This window comes from Rhinopithecus bieti, unplaced genomic scaffold, assembly GCF_001698545.2.
Source record: "Rhinopithecus bieti isolate Rb0 unplaced genomic scaffold, ASM169854v2 scaffold_314, whole genome shotgun sequence".
NCBI classification, from domain to species: Eukaryota; Metazoa; Chordata; class Mammalia; order Primates; family Cercopithecidae; genus Rhinopithecus; species Rhinopithecus bieti.
In genome coordinates, this window is record NW_016803040.1 from 340,046 (window position 1) to 361,263 (window position 21,218).

Here is a 21,218-nt window from a genome sequence, read left to right on the forward strand (position 1 = left end):
GACTCTTTATCCAATTTGCCAGTCTGTGTCTTTTAATTGGAGCATTTAACCCGTTTACATTTAAGGTTAATATTGTTATGTGTGAATTTGATCCTGTCATTATGATGTTAGCTAGTTATTTTGCTCATTAGTTGATGCAGTTTCTTCCTAGCATTGATGGTCTTTACAATTTGGCATGTTTTTGCAGTGGCTGGTACCAGTTGTTCCTTTCCATGTTTAGTGCTTCCTTCAGGGTCTCTTGTAAGGCAGGCCTGGTGGTGACAAAATCTCTCAGCATTTGCTTGTCTCTAAAGCATTTTATATCTTCTTCACTTATGAAGCTTAGTTTGGCTGGATATGAAATTCTGGGTTGAAAATTCTTTTTTTTAAGAATGTTGAATATTGGCCCCCATTCTCTTCTGGCTTGGAGAGTTTCTGCCAAGAGATCTGCTATTTATCTGATGGGCTTCCCTTTGTGGGTAACCTGACCTTTCTCTCTGGCTGACCTTAACATTTTTTCCTTCATTTCAACTTTGGTGAATCTGACAATTATGTGTCTTGGAGTTGCTCTTCTTGAGGAGTATCTTTGTGGCGTTCTCTGTATTTCCTGAATTTGAATGTTGGCCTGCCTTGCTAGGTTGGGGAAGTTCTCCTGGATCTCCTGAAGAGAGTTTTTCAACTTGGTTCCATTCTCCTCGTCACTTTCTGGTACACCAGTCAGATGTAGATTTGGTCTTTTCACATAGTCCCATATTTCTTGGAGGCTTTGTTCATTTCTTTTTACTCTTTTTTCTCTAAACTTCTCTTCTTGCTTCATTTCATTCATTTGATCTTCAATCACTGATACCCTTTCTTCCAGTTGATCAAATCAGCTACTGAAGCTTGTGCATGTGTCACGTAGTTCTCGTGCCATGGTTTTCAGCTCTATCAGGTCATTTAAGGTCTTCTCTACACTGTTTATTGTAGCTAGCCATTCATCCAATCTTTTTTCAAGGTTTTTAGCTTCTTTGTGATTGGTTCAAACATCCTCCTTTAGCTTGTAGAAGTTTGTTGTTACCGATCTTCTGAAGCCTTCTTCTCTCAACTCATCAAAGTCATTCTTCATCCAGTTTTGTTCCATTGCTGGTAAGGAGTTGCCTTCCTTTGGAAGAGAAGAGGTGCTCTGATTTTTAGAACTTTCAGCTTTTCTGCTCTGGTTTCTTCCCATCATTGTGGTTTTATCTACCTTTGGTCTTTGATGATGGTGACGTACAGATGGGGTTTTGGTGTGGATGTCCTTTCTGTTTGTTAGTTTTCCTTCTAACAGTCAGGACCCTCAGCTGCAGGTCTGTTGGAGTTTGCTGGAGTTCCACTCCAGACCCTGTTTGCCTGGGTGTCAGCAGTGGAGGCTGCAGAACTGCAAATATTGCAGAACAGCAGATGTTGCTCCTTGGTTGTTCCTCTGGAAGCTTCGTCCCAGAGGGGCACCCAGCCGTATGAGGTGTCGGTCAGCCCCCACTGGAGGTGACTCCCAGTTAGGCTACTTGGGGGTCATGCACCCACTTGAGGAGGCAGTCTGTCCATTCTCAGATCTCAAACTCCATGCTGGGAGAACCACTACTCTCTTCAAAGCTGTCAGACAGGGACGTTTCAGTCTGCAGAAGTTTCTGCAGCTATGCCCTGCCCCCAGAGGTGGAGTCTACAGAGGCAGGCAGGCCTCCTCGAACTGCGTAGAGTCCACCCAGTTCAAGCTTCCCGCTTCCTGGCTGCTTTGTTTACCTACTCAAGCCTCAACAGTAGCGGGAGCCCCTCCCCCAGCCTCGCTGCCACCTTGCAGTTTAATCTCAGACTGCTGTGCTAGCAGTGAGCAAGGCTCCGTGGGCATAGGACCTTCCAAGCCAGGCACAAGATATAATCTCCTGGTGTGCCATTTGCTAAGACCATTGGAAAAGCACAGTATTAGGATGGGAGTGGCCCAATTTTCTAGGTGCCATCTGTCACAGCTTCCCTTGGCTAGGAAAGGGAATTCTCCAACCCCTTGTGCTTCCCAGGTGAGGTGATGCCTTGCCCTGCTTCAGCTCATGGTCCATGGGCTGCACCCATTGTCCTGCACCCACTGTCCTGCACCCACTGTCCAACAAGCCCTAGTGCGATGAACCCAGTACCTCAGTTGGAAATGCAGAAGTCACCCATCTTCTGTGTCGCTCACACTGGGAGCTGTAGACTGGAGCTGTTCCTATTCAGCCATCTTGGAACCTCCAGACGGGTTTCCATACTTTAAATTATTTCACTTCACTCTTTTCTTGTTTGCAAGGAGAAGTTGCTATATTTCTTGTCTTTTATCCTCTACACATAAAGTATTTTGTTTCCTCTTGTTTCTTTCAGGATTTTTTTTAACCTTTGTTTTGTTTGCAGTTTGAATATGACATGCCTCAGTGTTGAGTTTTTTGTTTGTTTGTTCGTGGCATTTACCCTGCTTGGTGTTCTCTGAGTTTCCTCAACCTGTGGTTCAGTATCTGACATTAATTTGAAAAAATCTCAGTCATTATTACTTGAATATTTCTTCCATTCCATTCTCTCTTTTTCTCTTTCTGGTATTCCCATTATGCGTATGTTACCCCTTTTATAGTTGTCCTACAGTTCTTGAATATTCTCTGCTGTTGTTTTTTTTTTCATTCTTTGTTCTCTTTGCTTTTTAGTTGTTCTTTAGATGGAATGGTGACTTCTAAGCTCCTTACACTCAGAGCCAAAACCAGAAGTCTTGTTTCTTTCTTGACCCTTCAACAAAGCTCCTTTATATTGAGTGCACACCAGATTTTTTGGAGTGCTGAGTCAAACCTGGCTTTTTTGTTTTAAAAGATCACAATTGAACTTACTCAGTTTGTGGTGGTTTGTACAGGCTTAATTTGATATTTGACTCTTAAGCAGCTTCATTCTCTTCCATGAAGTGAAAAAGAAAAGATTAACTAGGAAGAGAGTTTAATGTCATGTTGTTGCCAGTCACTGTCAGTGACCTCACTCAATAGTGTGGGACTTTTAACATCCTGGATGGCTCAGGACAAAGTCCAGGACAATCCCTTGCACTAAAGTGCCCTCTGCATTTCTGGCATGCCTATATTCTTCCAGCGATTGATGGGCCCAGATTATTCCTTCTTTTTAAAACATATCTCCCATAGGCATACTCAACCTAACATGAAACCAAGCATTCATCTGGAAACCAAAAGATTCCACTATTTTTTTTCTGTACAAAATAGAGTGACTTGCAACATTTTCTTGGTAAAATTTTTCTCTCAAGTTGTCCGTTGCAAAAACCCAGGTGAGATGTCATTAATAGCTAAAGGTTTCTTCAGAAAATGCTGCCACCCTGATTATCAAAGGCCTTAAAAATATGTACATACTTTGGACCGGCATTTTTATATCCAGTAATTGACCAAAAGGAAATTTTAATCCTAAGGAAAACAGATACTAAGCTGAAGATGTTTACGATAGTGTTGTTTATTGAAAACAGCCCAACTGCTAAATGTAGAAAATGGTTAAGTCTATGGTACCTTTGTACACAGAAATTCTATGCCATCATTTAAAAATGATGCTGTAAAATAACATTTATTTACCTGAAAATATATCACGAGAAATTTTTAAGTGCAAGGATATAAACACCTGTATGGAGTATGTACAATATGTTCCCATCTTTGGAAAGTATATACATATATGCCTAGAAAAACATCCAGAAACCTATTAGACAAATGTCAACTGTGGTTAATTATTGAGTAGTGAAATTGAGTTTTAATTTTCTTGTAGTTCTGAATTTGTGCTTATTTTACAATAAATGAGCAGTAATTACAAATTTTTAAAGACTTTTGGAAAATCTTTTGGAAAAAATTATTGCTGCTCTTGTGAGAACCATCAACAGATATTGTTTCAGTCCTTCCGCTCTGAAAAGTATGCAAGGTATGGTCATAGAAACTATGTAGGCTATGAAAAAGTGCACATGAAGGTTATTCAAAGGGTTGGAATGTATAAGGCACCAGCATAACCTTGCCACAAACAGGTTTACTCTTTTGAAACAAATGTATCTAGGTGGGTTCCTCTTTTACTAAATATTTTCCTATTGACACAGCTTTACTCACCAATGTTTAATTGCTTTGTGTAATTTGCATTAAGCACTATAACATTATGCTACACAATTCTTCAACCCATAACAAGACTTGAACCTGCAATAATGTCATTCCCAAGGAAGATGACACAGGATTTTTGTACGGGTACCTCCACAGAGCATGGTGGTTAAGGAGGTTCTGTCATAGGCTCTGAGCCTGTGTAGAAATTAGGAGGCAAACCCTAGGTCATGATGGAAGTATGCATCCAGCAGAATAGAGAAGGGTCGTTATGGCCTTTAACTGCAGACATTAACAAGTGTCTCCTAACCTGCTTCTTTCCTGGCATGTGGGAACAGAACCTTGAAGATCTGGATTCAACTCAAGCCTCTTGAATGTTAAATATGTAAGCATGTAAAAATCTGGAATCCTTTGTAGATTATTACATTTTAAAGCTGATCATTTACACAGAGCATTAAATTAAATAGGCACACTCTTTATATATAAACAAACAAACTCTCTAGTGATTTATTTTCTCACCATGGAATTTCAATTTCTGATGGATTTTGGTGCACATATTGCATCGTTTATACAAAAATTTCACTTAAAGGTGCCTATAAGTTTTAAGCTGCAGGTGAACTATCAGGAGAATAGATGGAAGTAATGTACAAAATTAGAATGAGCCCAAGACATGATGGAAAAACCCAAGCTTCTATAGATGCTCTCCAGAATTTTTAGGGTTCAGGATGATCATGTTTAATTCCCAAAGCTGCAATTCCTAGCAGCATAGATACTCTCAAATATGCGGAAGGAAATGATTCAGAACTGAAAGAGGGTAAGTCATCTGATGAATGGTCAGAATTAAGCCTAATGTCAGTAGGTGGCATGCATGCCTTCAATTACTTGACATACACTTACTGAGCACCTGCTCAGTAAATCATAGGGCCCAAAGATAATTTCCTGCAGGAATGTATGACTCAAGGCTACTTGGTCTGACTGTGTCCTTCCTCTGTAGCTCATAAGCACTCTACATGTGCAAAGTCAAGTTTCAGTGAACGTCAAGGGGAACAGTGAGAAAATAAGTGAGAAAGGTGCAACAGTGTGACTGTGTGTGTGTGTGCATGTGTGTGTGTGTGTATGTGTAATGGAGAGAGAGGTGCCAGCAAAATTTAGCTTTCCCCTTCTTTCCAGGTCTCTTTGCTTCAGGAGCTGGGGAAGTGTTGCAGTCATCTCCTTTTCCCTTTTTAGCTTTTCTTCAGTCCCCACCCCTTCAAATAACCTCTGGAGCTTGGAATGATTTATCTGATTAATTGTTCTCAGGATAACCATGTGGGCATAAGAGGAAAGCAGGTTACTGATGCTACTGTGGCCTCCTAGCAACTGACACAATCAATGCTCATTGGTGGGATGTTAGGCTGCAACCGTCTTTAGGGAGCTGTATGTTTTCCATATGTGTTGAGAAGTATAGCAAAGTCTAAGAGAATGAATTGAGAGAATTTGGTTACCCTACTTTCTGGCTTGCTAAGGGTTAACTTTCTAAATTCCAAAATCCTTTTTGTATCTCCTCTCATTAAAATTATAAAATAATTCATTTCATTTTTTTGTCTTAGCAAATAGAGCATTTTGACTATAACACAAGATGTTGTGGTTGATCAACATGGTTCACACTGTAAAGAGCTAAAGATGTCAAAGGATGTTGACATTAAACGCACCTTAGAAGTTGTTATGATTTTTCACTTGTAATTTTTTCCATAACATTAGACTATTGACTGTGAAAGACAAAAATCTGATTACTGGAAGATTTTTTTTTTTAGATTGTGATTATTCTAGACTTAGTGCACTGTTCATGAACCTTTAGTAAAGTTGATGCGTAAGTGTTTTCTGGAGTTCAAAAAATAAATGATTCTTGGATAAAGAAAGACTCAAAATGCTTTTCCTCATTTTCCCGGTCAAAATATATTTTTGTTTTAGATCAGATAATTGAAAAATATCCCACAAGTTATAAAGATTAATAAAACTGGAGAAATATAGAAGTCTGATTATTGAAATGACACTGTCACATAAATTTCATTAAAGGAACCATTAGGCTAAAGTGTTTTATGTGTATTAAACTGTGCTATCTAAACTACCGGGGACTTTTTTTTTTTTTAAGCAGCCTAATTAAAAGAGAAATGGGTCAAGAGGAAGCTAATCAAGTAATTTATCGAAGGCTCAAGTATAAACAAGACAACAATTCGAGATTCTTATTTTGCAGATGGTATTTTTCACTGCTTCCTTCACTTCTTGGATGCTTCATATTTCACATTATTTTAAGAACAATTCACTCCCAGAGGATCATGGATGTACAGTCAGTTTGGTCTTGCTGAGTCAACGTGTGCACGTGTTCTCGCAAATCTCCAGACAACGTTCACTGACAAGACAGAGGGAGCTGTGCTCAGCATTTTCTTCAAATCGTTGTCTGAAAAATGCTGTGAAAATGATGTTCACTGTTGTTTGTTTCACCCATTCTCAGTACTGAGATGTCAAAATTACTATTTCTGAGTACAGCATGTGTTCTTATTAAAGATAAGTAAAGCGTTTTTAAGACTCAGCTAGGTGTTTCATTAAATGTGATATATGCAGCAACATATAAAGTATATCATTTATTCACCTTGAGATGCTATTAGGAATGTGCATTTGTGTGATATCTAACTGATATCATATGGTGCACTAAAACAGGGCTTTTCTATTTAAGAACCATTTCACTATGGGTTTGGGGAAAGTTACGTATCTCAGGAAGTGTTTAGCTTCCAATAGCTTTTTCTCTCTTTTTTAAGTGCAGTAATATATCTTAAAAACATGTATGTATATGTAGGCATGTATGTGTGTATATATACAGTAAATATATACACACTATATATATACTGAAATGTTATGCAGCACATCATACTGTGTGTGTGTATATATATATACACACAGTAAATACACACACACACACACACACAGAGTAATGTGCTGTGTAACATTTCAGTCAACAACAAACCACGTGTGTGACATTCATTCCATTTTAATGGAGCTGAAAAATTCCTGTTGTCTAGTGACATCGTAGCCATCGTAATGTAGCATAATGCATTACTCACATATTTGTGGTCATGCTAGTGTAAACAAACCTACTGCGCTTCCAGTTGTATAAAAGTATAGCGCATACAATTATGTACAGTACATGATACTCAGTAATGATGATAAGCAACACAACTATGCCATTGGTTTATGTATTTACTATACAGCTCTTCTTCAGTCTCCACCCCTTCAAATAACCTCTGGGGCTTGGAATGATTTATCTGATTAGCTGTTCTCACAATAACCATGTTAAACTATATGTTAAACCATACTTTTTAACATTATTTTAGAGTTTACTCCCTCTACTCATGGAAGAAAAAATTAACTGTCTAAGACAGCCTCAGGCAGGTCCTTCAGGAGGTGTACCTGAAGGCACTGTAGAAGATGATAGCTTCATGTGTGTTATTGCACCGAAGACCTTCCAGTGAGGCCAGCTGTGGAGGGTGGAGGTAGAAGACAGTGATATTGATGATCCTGACTTTGTATATGCCTAGACTGATGTGTATATTTGCATCTTAGTTCTTAGCATAAAAAAGGTTTAAAATTTTTTTTTAAAGAATTTTTTGTTTTAAAGAATTTTAAAAGACATTTTAAAATATAAAGAAGTGGCCGGGTGCTGTGGCTCATGCCTGTAATCCCAGCACTTTGGGAGGCCAAGGCAGGTGGATCACTTGAGTCCAAGAGTTTGAGACCAGCATAGGCAATATGGTGAAGCCTCATCTCTACAAAAAATACAAAAACTAGCCAGGCATGGTGGTGTGCATCAGTAGCCCCAGCTACTAAGGAAGATGAGGCAGGTGGATTGCTGAGCCCTGGAGGTCGAGGCTGCAGTGAGCTGAGATCACACCACAACATTCCAGCCAGGGCAACAGAGACACACCCTGTCTCAAAAATAAATAAATATATAATAAAAAATAATAAATAAATACTGGACATGGGAATGTGAGAGACATCTGGTCGACCTTAGACATGAGAAGCCGAGAGCCAGCTTGTTGACCTTAGACATGGGATATTTTATATATATATATGTTTATATATGTACAGGTACATATATGTGTATATATGTACATACACATATATACGAAGAAACTTATGGAACAAGGCTAAAAGAAAGCAAATATTTTTGTCAACTCTACAATATGTTTGTGCTTTAAGCTAAGTGGTATTACAAAAGATTCGTAACGTTAAAAAATGCAAAAGTTTAAGTTAAAAATGCTACAGTAAGCTAAGGTTAATTTATTATTGAAGCAAGAAAAAATATTTTTTATGAATTCAGTGTAGGCTAAGTGCTCAGTCTTTAGAAAGTCTGCAGTAGTGTACAGTAATGCCACAGACCTTCCTATTCACTCACTCTCACTCACAGTGGAGCTTGCAGGACTAGAAGATGCTCTGGGTGAGTCAGTGAGTGAATGGTGAGTGAACATGAAGGCCTAGGGCATTACTGTACTTTCAATATTTATACCATTTAAATCTTTATACCATTACTTTAAACCTTTTATACCATACTTTTGCTGTACCTTTTCTATGTTTAAATATGTTTAGATACATGAATACCCAGCACTGTGTTACAACTGCCTACAGTATTCAGTACAGTAGCATGCTGTATAGGTTTGTAGCCTAGGAGCAGTAGACTTTACAATGTAGTTCAGGTGTACAGTAGTTAGGCTACACCATCTAGGTTTGTGTAAGTACACTCTATGATGTTTACACAATGACAAAATCACCTAGTGATGCATTCCCCAGAAAGTATTCTTGTTATTAAGCAACACATAATATTGTGTGTTTATATAAATATATATGCACACACACATATATAAGAAGTAAATAGAATAAAATAAGATAGATATTATAAATACTTGGAGGTCATGCCACATGAGATTTCTTCCAATAAATGAGAAGTGAAATTGCCTCTGGCAGTTAAATTTTAAATCAACACGTTACTAAGATATGCAGTCAGTCCCCTTAAACAAAAAGTATGGCTCCCAGGCCGTGGTGTATGGGTCATGAAAAGACAGGATGCGTAATCGACCAAGGGCTCTAGCTTCCGTACTCTGAAATCATTCACCATGTTGTATTGAGGCCAAGTTTCCCGTGGGCTGCTCCCAGCCATGATTGAGTGCAGCCAGAACACTAAGGCATTTCTGCAAGACAGGGCATTTCTACAGCCCACTTTGCCACAAGCGACCCTTCTTGCCCCACATCCTGCCCCCAGTGCCTTGATGAACCTTCCTCCAACTGTAAATGTCTAAGATGCTTCCTCCTGCCCTTCCCCTTTCTCCTTCGTTCAGGGTCAGGCTTGCATCATAGATCAAGGGCTATCCAAGCTTTCCTCAGCTCCTTCCTTTAATAAAATCCATGCATGTTTAATCCCATCTTGACACGTACTTCCTGGACTAACACACAGACCAAACTATAATTGTTTGATTGATTAATACACTAATGTAGCTTAAAAATAAAACATGTTGCTCTCAGAAAGAGATTGGTCAGCTCTAGGAGTTGTGAAAAAGGATGCCAAGCAAAGCTGAACCTGCTCAGCTCATGCCTCTCTGACAGAGGAGGTGACAGCAATGTACCAGCCCAAACACTATTCTTGGTTTTGCAATGGATATATCTGTTGCCATAAAATATTTAGTTCATCTAGTAACACACTTTGTTCTGAGTTCATGCTTTCCAGATGATGTTGAGTTGACTTTTTGACTTCCTCCTCGGCCTATCTCCAGGGAGCAATGTATTAGTTACATGGATGTAGCCCATGAGGGATTTCTTGGAAATTTGGAGAACTGCATTCTAGAGACTCAAAACTGTAACTGCTGAGTGGAGCATCTATGGGCAAGAGCAGAATCACCGAATACTTGAGGACGGCTGCAGGATGGCCTGGTTTCTGTGGGAGTGATCTGGTAGGTTCTGCCAAGGAAAACTGTATGGTGTCTGGCATGTATTCAGCAAGTAATAAATGCTAGCAAGCCCTTTTGTTATTGGATTATGGATGGAATTGTCATCTAAAAGGAGAAACATTAAGTTTTCTTTAAAATATTATTATGTTAGTTTCCTAAGGCTGCCTTACCAAAGTACTACAAACTAGATAACTTAAAGCAAAAGAAATCTATTCTCACTGTTTTGGATGCTAGAAGTCTGAAAAACAGACGTCAGCAAGGCTGGTGCCTTTCGGAGGCTCTGGGGGAGAATCTGTTCCATGTCTGTGTCCTGGCTTCTGGTGAACAAAGGCAATGCTTGGTGTTCCTTGGCTTGTAGATGCATCATTCCAGTCTCTGCCTCCAGCTTCACGTGGCCTTCTGTTTGTGTATCTCTGTTTCTTCGCATGGCTGTCTTCTCATAGAAACACTGGTCATATGGAATTAGGGGTCTACCTCACTCCACTATGACCTCATCTTAGCTTATTACATCTGCAAGGACCCTATTCCCACATAAGGTCACATTCTGAGGTATTATGGGTTTGGAATTCAACATATTTTTGGCAGGACACACAATTCAACTCATATTGGACTTTATGACTCTATGAAATTACTCAGGAGAATAGCTTCATAATGCATAAGACATAAAAATTGGGGTAATTCAAGACATTACAAACTTTATAGTTAATGTGTGTTCAAATTAACTTAAAGGAGGGGGTGGGGTGTAAAAAAGAGGAGGAGGAGAGGCAACTTATAGAAATGGAACCCAGAGAAGGAAGGGGCCCAAGAGAGCTCATAGCTTATTTCCACAAAATAAAGAATTTCCTTGCTGTCTATGAACACTTGGCAACTTTAGGTTGAGGACTGTGCTCTGAATTGTCTACTCATCTCACACCCCTGCCTAATTGTACACTCACATTTTGTCATACAGTCCATCTCCAGACAGTTTCTTCTTTCATCTTTGCCCCCCCAATCCCTCCAATCCTGCCTGGAGGCTAAAGCAAATGAAATATATTTACTGTTCTGTACATTTAGATAATAAAAGAACACTGAGTCTCCACATTCAAATTTCCTTGCAATGTTAGATTGCTTGCTCTAGTTTAGCCTATTAACTATAGGCAAAATACATTGAATATATTTTCTCTATTTTGTGACATTAACTTTTGACTTTCAGCTAATCATTTAAATGTGTGCCACCAGAAAACACAGCTTCATAATTGTCTCCATGTTTACATTCCTCAGGGTTGAAGCATAGCAATTTGAAATGATGCAGTTTAAGAATTAATATAGATAGACAAAAATGACAGAGAATTGTAAAGAGGCCCCATGGTTTTGGGAGCTATTCCCTGGCAATCCCTTGTGTTCAATTTAAAAAAAAAAGAAAAAAGGAAAAAAAGCAAGGCAGATGTTGAGTGCTCTAGGCTATTCTGCATCTATGGAATTTTCCACTAGGTAATATGCATTCAGGTCACATACACAGCGAGATTTCCTGCAGTGACAGTACAGATAAAAAGGCTGTGCAACTTGGTGATAATTGTGCTCCATTTAAGCAAACCATCAACTGGTGTATTTTTACAGCAATCGTCTCAGAAGCATGAGAGATGCTTTTGTGTGCATGCTTTAAATATGGATTCATTAGCACCCAAAGAACAATAGGATGCATTATGAAATGCATCTTAATGAGAAATAAGCATTGGTAGGTCTTCTGAGTTCATGTTTCTATATCACTTTTAAGCCACTAATTAATTAATGGTATTTCTTTGGTCAAATTTAGAGGTAAATAAACCTCTTCTCATTTTATTTTATTTTATTTATTTTTTTCTTTGAGATTGAATTTCACTCTGTCGCCCATGCTGGAGTGCAGTGGCACAATCTCGGCTCACTGCAACCTCCACCTCCCAGGTTCAAGCAATTCTCCTGCCTCAGCCTCCCAGCTTCCCAAGTAGCTGGGATTACAGGCATGCGCCACCACGCCCGGCTAATATTTTTGTATTTTTAGTAGAGACTGGGTTTCTTCATATTGGCCAGACTGGTCTCGAACTCCTGACCTTGTGATCCGCCGGCCTCAGCCTCCCAAAGTGCTGGAATTACAAGTGTGAGCCATCACATCCAGCCCCTCTTCCCATTTTCTAGGAGTGGCTTTCCCAGAGCCTGATAACATAATTTAAATATCCATTATTTCTACCAACTATTATTGGGTTAGTACAGAAGGTTTAGCATCTCCAACCCATTGAAGGAGAAGACAAGAAGGAAAAGGAATATTAAAGCAATCCATTTTTATTTTTTAGTTCAGCTTATAATCTAGAGTCAAGATGAATGATTGTGTACTGTCCATTAATATCTGTGCTTACCACTCCTAGTTGCTAAGCATCAATGTCATCTAACCTTTTGTGGAATATCTGTTGGATTTTTAAGCCTTTCTAGAAGATAATCTCCTTGGTTTGCAATGTTGTGCTCGTAGAAGTATTGTTTTTCAACCCACTGCATATCAGCAAATCTGCCTCGGGGCTGCATGAACATATGGGAACTGGCACAAATATGCCTGAACTGATGCAACAGGAAGTCAGCCACTGCAGGGAAAGGATGGACATAACACTGAAGCTATCAAGCATATTAAAAGTTTCTTGCAATAAACAAGATAAAAAATGTCCAACACAATTACATCCAAAGAAATTAGTGACAAGCCAGACTGCTTCCTGAAAACATACCTTTGCAAATAAAATTGATATTAAAATTTTATGTAAATTCTCAAAGCTGGAAGAAGTCTCAGAGGAATGATTGTGTGTGTGTATGTGTGTGTGTGTGTACACATAGGTTTTCTTTGGAAAGAGAAAGACGGGAGCATGACATTACTGGAAGCAGCTTTAAGAAATATCAGGACACCTGGCTTCTGATCCTTTCTCTAATCTCACTAGTTCTGAGTGTGAACATTCAGATGAGTTCTGTGACAAGGAACAAGACGCACTGAAGTTACTTCAAGAAAAAGGAGGATCTTCGAGGGGTAAGCATGGAATAGAAATAGAGCAAAAGCTCAGAAACAGACATAGGTAGATGGATTTTCTCTCTCTCTCTCTCTCTCTCTCTCTCTCTCTCTCTCTCTCTCTCTCTCTATCTATCTTCAGTACCTGCTGGCATTGGCATCTTAAGTTCTCCTTGCACTTCTGCATCTCTCTCTGCTCTCTACATACCTGTACTGTTCAATACAGGAACCAGTAAGCACATGTGGCTTTTCAGATGTAAACAAACATTAAATAAAATAAAATTAAATTTATTCAGTTCCTCTGTTGCACTTGCTATGTTTCAAGTGCTCAATAGCCAACCTGTGGCCAGTGGATATTGCATTGGAGGACATCAATTACAGAAGTTTCATCGTGCGGTCAGGCACAGTGGCTCATGCCTGTAATCCCAGCACTTTGGGAGGCTGAGGTGGGTGGATCACATAAGGCCAGGAGTTCGAGAACAGCCTGGCCAACATAGTTAAAATCCATCTCTACTAAAAATACAAAAATTAGCTGGGCGTAGTGGTGCTCATCTGTGATCCCAGCTACTCAGGAGGCTGAGGCATGAGAATCCCTTGAACCTGGGAGTGGGAGGTTGCAGTGAGCCGAGGTCGTGCCACTGCACTCCAGCCTGTGTGACAAAGCAACACTGTCTCAAAAAAAGCAAAACAAACAAAAATTTCCATCATCCCAGAACTGCCTGCACTCCATTCTGTGGCCATTTCTCAACAATCCTGCTCTTTGTTTACCTCCACTTTACTGATTAGAAAAGTGAGGCTCAGAAATGCAAAGATTCAAGTCCAAAGTTCACATAACTAATAAGCAGCAGAACACTCAATCTTCCAAATTAATTATTCAATTGCCTCCAAATTAATTATTTTTAAGCTACTATATCACATTTACTCTAAGTCAGTAATGAGTTTTCTTTCTGTATTAAAAATAAAGAATGAGGCTGGGCGTGGTGGCTCATGCCTGTAATCCCAGCACTTTGCGAGGCCGAGGCGGGCAGATCACAAGGTCAGGAGTTTGAGACCAGCCTGACCAACATGGTGAAACCCTGTCTCTACTAAAAATACAAAAATTAGCTGGGCGTGGTGACACATGCCTGTAATCCCAACTACTCAGGAGGCTGAGGTAGGAGAATCACTTGAACCCAGGAGGCAAAGGTTGCAGTGAGTCGAGATCATACCACTGCACTCCAGCCTGGGTGACAGAGCAAGACTGCATCTTAAAAAAATAAAATAAAATAAAGAACAAGTAGTTAAAAATGACACAATTTAAAATAAACACGTACCAGGTGCAGTGGCTCATGCCTGTAATCCCAGCACTTTGGGAGCCCATAAGAAGAAGATTGCACGAGCTCCAGGGTTCGAGGCTGCAGTGAGTTCAGATTGCACCACTGCATTCAGCCTGGGTGACAGAGTGAGACTTTGTCTCAAAAAAATATGTATATAATAAAACAAAAATAAAATAAACACTCCAAAATTAGATTTAATTATTTGATTTCCTAAGGTAAGCAAAGAAAAAATTGCATCATTAATCAAATTATCAGTGTGTTGATAGTTTCAATTTAGTGTTCAAAATGGCTACTTTTGTTTTTTTAGCTTTGTACCTTTCTTTTGACCTGGCGAGTCAAAAATTGGGACTTTTTTGTTTTCATTTTCTCCCTAGAATACGGAGATTAAAAGAGTAAAAGACAAGGAAGCATGAAACCTGGAATATAGCCCTGGGTATGCAGCTAGGTAACTGGGTATGACTTTGGACAGGTCAGTTACATTCTGGGTCAGTTTCCTTAGCGGTCAAAAGACAACTTCGGTGAGTTTCTATATTCAAGATTGGTGTTTACTTGGTATGTTCCAGTGTGGCCACACTGTTTATTAAATTATTGAAGTAGTCCCATACCAGTTGGCAAATAGCACCCCTTCTCTAGCCATCTAGCTTTTCCTCTGGGATCCTCCTGCCACCCCACGATGTAAAACTTGAAGCCCTGATGGCTGAAAAAATATTGGCCTCCCAAGACTCTGCTGCAGCCCACAGCTGGCATTGACTCCGATTGTCAGTTTTCATGCCTTAATGATTGTTAAATATTTTTGATCCTATACATCCCGCACACATCCAAATATATGTTTACAATGTTCCCATTTATAGTGTGTACAGGTTGCTTGTTCGGTTCAGTTAAAGTTTGAAGTATATACTCAAAGTTAATAAACTATTTAAGTTGCCTATGAAGCTTTCAGCCAATAAGTCGGACAGCTTACTCCCTTTGAAAAGTGGGCAGCTAGGAAAATAAGGATGAGGTTACAGTGTTCACTTTCTGGATTGCTCTCCTGTATGTCAATAGCTATAAGTTCTGTGAGTAAATATATGTTGTCTGAATCACTCCACATTCACAGCCAGCTTTGTCTCATCAATGTATTTAGAGAATGGGACACCTCCCCTGAAAAACTAAACACACACACACACACACACACACACACACACACTTTAAATTATCATCTTTGACATTTAATAAATGTCAGGATCATTGAATCAGATTATCTTCCTATAACTCACTTTATACTTCTTGAACCAACATTAATTTACTTCTTAAGGAACATCACAACTATAGGGGTAGAAGGGTAGAACATCCAATAATTTATTCATAAAGTTCCAGTCACTGCTGGTTTTAAGAGACAGATCTGTTAACTTCTCATTTCAAGGTCTCCCTCTCCATTCTCCTTTTAAAGATAATAATGCAATTTCTATGTTGCTAAGAAGGAACAATGTTTAGATTATATTTCAGTCAAAATTCTCAAGTTCCAAACTGTTTTCAGAAATTTTGCTATTAGTCTTTCAAATACAGCCTTTCATAGGTAACTAAGGGTTTCTTTTATTAAGCTTAGCTTATCTGCTAGCTTTCCTCAAGATGGCTGCAGAAGCTCTTGGCATCACATCTTCGCAAGCAAAAGTAAAAAGATAGGAAATATTTCCCAGAAGTCATCTTAGCTTATCCTACATCCCATTGTCCAGTATTGAGTCTTTCCTAAGTCAATCATTGGAAAAGAAGAAGGGATCACCATGACTGGCTAAGATGAATCAAGATCTACCCAGTGGGTCTAAGGCTGGGACCAACTTAGCCTGAGCATTTAGCTTCATAAAGGATTTTGTTTTGTTAGTAAAAAAGTAAATGCAAATGGTTGTTGGGTAGGTAATTACTATACTAGTATCTGCTACACATAACAGCCCTGTGGGATAGACGTATTTATTTCTCCCAGTTTATAGTTGAGTGTACTGTTATTTGACATGGTAAGCAACATGCTCAAAAACTAGAAGTGGTCCACGGTGAAGCTGTGATTTGAACTAAAGTCTGTCTGGCACTTACATGGCTGCACCCAATTACTATGCTCTACTAATTTCCCGGTCATGTATTACAGTCACTAAGGATATTGGGCTCCAGCTCACAATCTTTCTTCACACCAACAGCCCTCTTATTACCCAGGGAGATTTCAATATTTGCATGGGTGATCCATCAAATCCTAGCCACATTTCCTGACCCCACCTGCAACAGCCTTTGCTACCACCTCACTGTAGCCTCTCACTCCCTTGGCCTTACCCTCAGTAACTATTCTAATGTTGAATCTTGAATTCTAGTATCTCATGCTCCGACAGCCTCTCATACTTCCAGGCTGTCCCTCCCTGTCTCACTCCCACTACACCTGTTCTTTAAGGTCCCAAAGTCCTCCAACCTCCCCTCCATCTGGAATGTCTACTTCAATATATGAAATTGAAGATGTCTCAAAGCTCCACACAGACCCCTTTCTCTGAAAGAGAAGGAAATGAGGCTCAGAGTGCTGACAAGTGGCCTAATGTCCCACAGCTAGTAATTGCAGTGCCAGGACTGGACCACTGGGTCCTTCTGGATTCCAAGTCAGGCCAATGTTTTGTTTTCTCCCTACACTATCTCTTTAGGTTGAAACTTTTCTCCTAGTAAGATTTTTAAATATCTTGGGTTGAAACAATATTTTAAGATATTAGCAATTTATACTTAAGTGTAACATGCTTTATATTTTTAAAAGATTTTACAACACATTTTGCTAATGTTTAGAAAAGGCTATAGTGATGAGAAGCTGCTAAGATAGAAAATTTCCATGCTGGGAACTGGATAGCTGAATAACCGAATCGTCAGAGGCAGACAAGTGTTCACTCTTGGGGAATTTACAGGATAGATAGTTTAAAAAAATAGCCGAAGTTCTCTAAAGTTCTCTTCAAAATAGATGTTTTCATAGATTAGCCTGTTTTAAAATAAATACAAAGGAACAGGCATAAGATGATGTTGCATTTTCCTTAGTAGCCGATATCTGAAAGACATTGCTTAGTTTTCTACTTTGAAATTAAAACAAACAAATAGCATACATTGCTATATGAAAATACTGAATGCTGCTTTATTTTATTTATATATATATACTTTAAGTTCTGAGATACTTGTGCAGAAGGTGCAGGTTTGTTACATAGGTATATATGTGCCATGGTGGTTTGCTGCACCCATCAACCCGTCATCTACATTAGGTATTTCTCCTAATGCTATACCTCCCCTAGCCCCCCTGACAGGCCCCAGTGTGTGATGTTCCTCTCCCTGTGTCCATGTATTCTCATTGTCCAACTCTTACTTAGGAGTAAGAACATGTGGTGTTTGGTTTTCTATTCCTGCATTAGTTTCCTGAGAATGATGGTTTCCAGTTTCATCCATGTCCCTGCAACAGATATGAACTTATCCTTTGTTATGGCTGCATAGTATTCCATGGTGTATATGTGCTACATTTGCTACATGTTATTTTTTCTCATATTATATTATTATAGCTTTAAGTTCAGGGTACATGTGCATTAACGTGAGTTTGTATCATATGTTAAGATCATTATGCCATGTTGTGTGCTGGCACTCCATTAGCTCGTCCAATTACATTAGGTTATTATCTCCTAATGCTATCCCTCTCCCCACCCCCTCCCACAATAGGACCCCGGGTGTGTGATGTTCCCTTCCTGCCTGGTCCACCCCGGGTGATCTCATTGTTCAATTCCCACCTATGCAGCTGCAGAACATTGCGGTGTTTGGTTTTCTCTTCTTGTGATAGTTTGCCTGAGCCAATGGCATGGTTTCCACGCTGCATCCATGTTCCCTACGAAGGACACGGGAAACTCATCCTTTTTTATGGCCTGCGATAGTATTCTATGGGTGTATATGTGCCACATTTTCTTAATCCAGTCTGTCACTGATGGACATATTGGGTTGATTCAAAGTCTTTGCATATTGTGAATAAGTGACCGGCAAAGTAAACATACGTGTGCAATGTGTCTTTATAGCAGCATGGACTTATAATCCTTCGGGTATATAACCAGTAATGGGATGGACTGGATCAAATGGTATTTCTAGTTCTAGAATCCTTGAGCAACATGCCCACAGACTGTGTCCACAAAATCGGTTGAAACTATGCTTTGATCTTGGACTTTCCAGCCTCCAGAACTGTGAGAAATAAATGTTGTTTATAAGCTACTTGGTTAATGATAATTTGTTATAGTAGCCCAAATGAACTAAGATGAGAGCTTACAAGGCTAAGATCATCCCCTGGAAAGCAGTGGATTGGCTCACTGAGAAAAACATCTCTTCATGAGGACCTGTCTGGATGGCCAGCCAGCCCTCTCCAGGCCCTGCCCTATCTGTCACCCCACAACACACCTGCTTCACTGCCTCTCAACTAGCCTCAGGAGAGGATGACATTGCTAACATTTGTTTTTTTCTGAAGGAATTCTTCAAACACTTCATTTGGTAGTTATTCCTGTTCCAGTAAGACGTTGTGAGGCCCAGCTTCACAGATAGATGATGGCCCCATCCTACAATGGAAGACAGGATGTGCCTGTATCTTAATTGGAGAGGAAAAAGTAATCTGTCAACCCATTGGAAAATCCATCACTATGGGGATTTACAGGAATAAATGACCATAACACTTCTTCCTGGCAGCTTTGTGCACATGGATAATAAGTGAACCCTTGTTCCTTTATAGAATGGTTTATTTCAAAGAATTCATGAACCTCAAGATTTTCTATTTAACCCCGAGGCTTTCTTGGCTTATCCAATTCCATAGCTGTCACACCACATTCATCTTTAGAGCCAAGAAATTCAATTACGCAGTGCCCTTGTTCTCAAGAAAGAATTGTGACAGAAATCTTTGTGAATTGTCTTTATTTCATTAGAATTTGTCACCCCAATTTAACTTTTTGTGTGTGACCAGAAAATGTTTTGAATTGTTAAATGCTTAAGTTAATGTCAAATTTTCAAATGTGAAGTCAACATAAGGTTCATACCACTTGGTAACTTATGTTAATATTGTCTTAATAAGACAAATAACTTAAAATAGTAGTATGCTTATTTGAAATAAAAGTATATTTTTAAAATGAAGAGGCCTAGGGGTGCATGTCATTTGAAGCACAGCACCCATGTGGATCACACTCTATGATTTCAAAATTCGGAGATGCTCCTCATCTATCAATCATTAACTGTTGACCTTTGAGCAGCTGAGAAGACTGTGTTATATAACAGATGCCCCTGACTACTAAAATGATTAATTTGGGGGTGGTAGATGGGGACATTTTTAAAAATATTAAATCTACTAAATTCAGGTAAAATTACTTTGTAACATTTCAAGGTCTAGTATCTCATAGACCAACTAAATATAAGCAAATTCATTTAATAATCAGAGAAAAGAAATGCACTGTTACTAAACCAATGAAACACAAGCAGCTCTTTTGCTCACTTCCTGTGTATCCAGAACTGTGGGAGACACGGGATCTTCAAGCATTTTACAGAAGAAGGGCTCATGGAACAGAAGGACAACCAGGGCCGGGGTACCGCTGGCAGTAAGGACAGTGGTAACCTGCTCATCATGGCAATTTATATTTCTGTGCGTTTCATTCCTTTACATGTGGGGAATGTCCTGAAGAGCAGGACTTATATTCTTTTATGTTTTAAACACCTTCACCTCTGCCCCACCTCAACTCTTCATTAGCTCTCAGCACCGTGATTGGCATGAATAAATAGAGGGATAAAAGAGAAAAGGGATGACTGAAAGAGAGACTGAAAACTATGACACTTCCACTTCTTCCTATAGAACAAATACTAGAAATAAGTCCTCAGGGATAAAAGTCTTGTCTTACTCTTTTCCTCCAAAGAGTGGCTGACTAATTAGTGATTTTTAAGTTCTTGGAAGTCACAATTCAATGACTTCTGCATTGCTCAGCTTAGGTTCCTCTTCTCCCCTGTTCCCCCTCCCTTCTCATCTCCTTGTGCCTAAGGAGTAACCAGGTCAATTCCTTTGATGGAATGGGCTGATCCATTCAAACAACTGGTTGACATTGCTTATAAAAATAGCCAAGCTGGGCTTGTTGGCAAAGGCTAGATTTCAAGGAAGATGAGTAGTGGTCTGAGTCAGCAGCTTGTGAAATTCAAGCTGGCAGTCAGAGTGACAAAAGGAAAAGAATTGATGGTGACCAAAATGTCCTCAGATAACACATCACCCCACTGAGGAAAGAAGACAGAAATAAATAAGTAGGCAGGAACATGTGCCAGTTGATTTTTAAAGAAAACGACTTCATCTTACATTATATTTGAAAAGATTATGTTGACCTGCCCATGCTTAAACATAAAAATAACAATTAATGTAATGACTCTTAAATATGAGAAGTAGCATGGTGATAGAGCAGTATACATTGTCCTAAAAAAAATTACTATTCCCAGAATCTGATTTTTTATTAACAAACCTCACAGGTCTTTGGGAAAGTCTGTAGTTGGATCAATGCATGGATTCAATTCTAAAGCTAGAAAGAAAGATTTTATTTTCTCTTGAGTTTCTGTCTAGCCAGCAGGCTTTAATTCCTGTGTAATAATGGTTCATTTTCCTTAATCTATTGAATAACCATTTTCTTTAAAGGCCAGAATATTGTAACTCTAAGAAATAAAAGAGGTCGATTTTGTTGAATACTGTTTAATTTTTTTTTTTTTGGCACATTTTGCACAATTTCTTGAGTATGTGTAAGTGATCAAGTAATCCTACATACTGGTGGCTGCCTTGTGAATATCTCTTATTAGTGTCCTGTTAAAAGTGTGGGAGGCAAAAGGACAAAATTAAAGC